Below are 3,900 nucleotides of genomic sequence, written 5' to 3'. Positions count from 1 at the left end.
GAGAGCTGAGGTGACAGAGATCACATGCTATCTTTCATAGGTGCTATATCAGCAATGCAATAGTCACAATGCCTGCGGAAATTATAAATATGCTGATGTGGTTATTAATCACAAAATATATCAGGCTTTCTATATGGGTGATAAATCTAGAACATTTATTAAAACACCAAATGACTGAGTCCCAAAACCAAACAAGTCAAAGCCATCAGAGTAGTTATGAAATTGGCACAGGTAGATAAAGTAGAAAGCACCCACATTCTCAAGCCTTTAAAACAGAACAGGCTACCTCAGGCAAAGGTCTTCCTCTCCCCACTCACAGCAATAACTCAGCATCCAGGAAGCGTGCTCCTAGCAGCTCCGGACCCTGGCAGTCCTCAGCAGGAGTCCTTAGCAGAAATTCTGGCTGGCTCAAAAAGGGGTTCACGCCTCCACCTCCACCTTGGCACTACCACTACCACTGCCGCTGCCGCTGTCACCACCACTGCTAGTCACTGCAGGAACTCTAGCTTGGCTTCTGCTTCCTCTTATCCCGCCCCTTCCTGCTATGTCAGCAAGTCCAGTGGGGCATGGAAGATCATTAAATCCCATAACCCTTACAGGTGCTCATCGGATGGTGTATTTGTCCCACTTTTTCTCTGGGTCATAGGGCTCCCAGCGGCTGGCTGGGAAAATATGCTTGTTCTTCTCGTACCAGCTTCTTAGCACCACCTTTCCTGCGTGTGACTCATCCTTCTCTACTGTGGCATCGCTGAGCAGCCAAACATCATCATGGACATCAAAGTTGAAGAGCGGGCCACTCTTCCCTCTGGCTTTGGTGACGATGAAGTCATAGAAGCTGTGATGATGAGGTATAATCAGATCTTCCTTGATGTACATGAGCTGCTCCACACCTGCTGACCTCAGCTCACTGAAGTCTTTCCGCAGGATCTCCAGCACCTTCTGCAGAAACTGTTGCATCGTGTTCCCCTTCTTCATCTTTACGGTCCTTCGGTGCCCAGAGCCATCCCAGTAGCTAAATGTGATTTCAATTTCTTCACTCTTGATCTTCTCCTGCTTGGCCTCCCATTCCTGCCGAAGTTCCTCCCGGAGCCTATTTTCCTCTTCCTCTCAGTCACGGTCAGGAAGAAAGCTTGTGTCCACATCTGGGTTCTTCCCTAATTTCCTCTTCTTTGGAGGGATCTCTTCATTTAGATTGTTAACTCTCTGAAGGCAGGAAACATGTCTGTTCTTGTTTATGTCCACATTGACTTCCTCATCCATATCTTCCTCCTCCTCCTCAGGCTCCTCTTCCTCATCCAATGTGATGGACAGGCTGGAGATCTTTCGCTTCTCTTCCTTCTTGCATTCCTTTTCTCGAAGTTTCTCTAGCTTGAGCTGAAGCTCTTTGGACCATTCCTTCTTAGGCATCTGCTTTTCCCGCTCCTTCACCAGCGCTTCCTATTTGGCCTTCATGTCATTTAGCGTTACAAGACCCACCGTACTGGACTTGAGTTCAGCCTCTACCACATCATTATGAGCTAAGAATTTCTTATCAATGTTTGACTTCATGATGTTCTCCTCAGTGATCCCTGTGTTTCATCTGCTCCATCTGCTCCCGCTGCTTCTCCCGCTTCTTCATTAGATGAATGGCACAGCTCGCCTCACTGGCAGCACCCTTGTACTGAGCCATGGCAGTGGCAGTCACTCTGGGTCAGGGGCTGAGAAAGAAGTCTTGTCCCCACCCTCTGATGTCACTGCGCTGCTGTGTCAGCACCACGTGAGCAGCAGGAGGGGGAGGGGAGAAAGGAAGGCGTAGCTGTGCTGATTCGGGACATCTGGGCTCTTCTAGGGTCTGACATTTTCCTTTCCCCCTTCAGGTAAATATTAGTACAATCTGCCCTTAACAGAACTCCAAATGCTTTCTTTCCCATGACTGGATATTCCTCTAGTTGAAAATGGTCTGGCTAAAACTCTTATGGTATTCCGAGGTGAAGAACTGGCACCAATAAAGTATTTGTGTGCTTTTTCTGGGATCACTGAGTGCACGGCATGTATTTATTAAAACCCAAATGCTCATCATCATTTTGTAAGTGTTGAAAGTTTTTTTAATCTATAAATATGCAAAACCTTTATATCTTTAATCTCTGTGACATAATAAAGTAATAAAAAAAAATTTTGCCTTTCTCCATGCACAAGTACAATTTCTTTTTCCCAGGGGACCCCGCTCATTGGGTTTTTTTGTAGTTGACCTTTAAGATGCATGTACTGATTAGTCATGGATTCAATATACACTTGCATTGCACTTGAGGTCATTAGCCATCCCACATTCCCTTCTGGGTTCTTTTGCTGTCTCCAAGAGTACCAAGGAAAAAGTGCACCTAAGCTTTGATGCCATTCGGATGGGGTCAAATTCACAGCATTTAGTTGCTAGAAGTTCTTTTCTCATCTTTTTGGGGTGCTCAGAAAGTTTTTCCTAGGTATGATATAGCTTCTTTGGGCACCTATGAACCTGTATATCTGTCTAGTTTGTCAGCATTATAGTACAGACATTGTTAGCTGATCTGGGAGACTTAAAATACAGGGAAGTGGGAAGTTCAAAATTCTCCAAATGCTTTGAATTGTCTAAGGTGCTCCTCCTTGGACTGTAAGAGATCCAGGCTGGAGCTACTCAACAGTTCTTTCTCAGGGGCATTAGCTTAATATTCTTGCTTGTTCCAACAATCCAAATGAATCCTGGTCTAACTAGGTTGGTATTTTATAGACAACCTGTGAGACATGGCTAAAGTTCCTTGGCCTACCCAATTTGAGGGGGAGAAGCGTTATTTCACCTTGAAGTATCTTTCAGAGTTGGTCTAACGCCTATCATTGATGGAGACCGTCTCATGTAGTTAAGATACTCACTGACAATGCTGACCCCCCGTGGTTGTGCTCTTCTTGGCTTGACTCGTGTTAACCATGGGAACAGCTCATGCTACCTATGGAGTGGCAGGCCAGATTCAGACAAAGCAAATTAAAGGTTAGCTAAAATCTCCAGATTCAGGTCATCTTGACTTAAGCTACTTATCAGGTGCAGATCTTCACAGGACGTGTGACTATTTAATGCCCAGAAAGGGTTTATTGCTATCAAAAGGAGGATGTTTGCTTTATGGATCTGGTCATTGAGGTCCCTTGGGACAAGGTCTCCTCATGCTCTCAAACTTACCTGAAAGTTTGCTAGGAAGGAGGAGGTCAGGAAAATAGATGCTTCTTATGAGTCATTCTCTCAAGACAACTGGCAACCAGTGAGACCACACCTGCTGGGTACATGTAAGAATTCAGTGTCTAAGAGGATGAGCTCCAAAGCAAGCAGAGGGTTTTGTTTGCTAACTCTGGCATTAGCAGAGCAACTAGAGCACTGCCTTTGGCTAGGGCAATGTTACTGTGGTGAGTTATAACTGGACTGACTTTCTCCAAAACTAGGCAGAAGCTAGGGGTCTCTTCTGTGCCCAGTCTTTTCATGCAGCTAAAACTACACACACACACACACACACACACACACACACACACACACGTGCTTCCCCTCCTTCCCCCACCTCATCACCAAAGAAAACCACCTGTTAGAGAGGTAGAAAACTCATAGGGCATGTGGACAAGTGGCATCCTCTTGTTGAAAGTTATGTTGACTCAATTACCCGTCGTTCCCAGCCCTGTTTATCAAAGAATGAATGGAAAGGGAGATTTAGAAAACCCACTGCTCCAACAGAGAAGAGAGACTGCTTACCCCACCCTCACCATGATCCAAGCCCAGATTAGTTGTGGATAATGGGGATAGATATTCACAGTTCGTGGAGAGGGAAGGGGACTTGGAATGTGGGGTAGCCTGGGGTAGAACTTTCAATGCTTTGATTAAAAAAAGTTTCTCCTCTCCCTTTTCTGACTGTG

The 3,900-nt window shown here is 45.5% G+C and overlaps 1 pseudogene; it reads right to left on the bottom strand.

Annotated features, from left to right (window-relative positions):
• Positions 1 to 200: 200 nt before the first annotated feature.
• LOC138163974 (protein FAM50A pseudogene) lies at positions 201 to 3,263 on the bottom strand (annotated as a pseudogene).
• Positions 3,264 to 3,900: the final 637 nt, after the last annotated feature.

This window comes from Petaurus breviceps, unplaced genomic scaffold (genome assembly GCF_028583685.1).
Source record: "Petaurus breviceps papuanus isolate PSGF00001 unplaced genomic scaffold, PetGlider_PUasm1.0 189, whole genome shotgun sequence".
Taxonomy (NCBI): domain Eukaryota; kingdom Metazoa; phylum Chordata; class Mammalia; order Diprotodontia; family Petauridae; genus Petaurus; species Petaurus breviceps.
The sequence above is the reverse complement of the archived record's forward strand: the minus strand, read 5'-3'. Positions and strand labels throughout refer to the sequence as shown.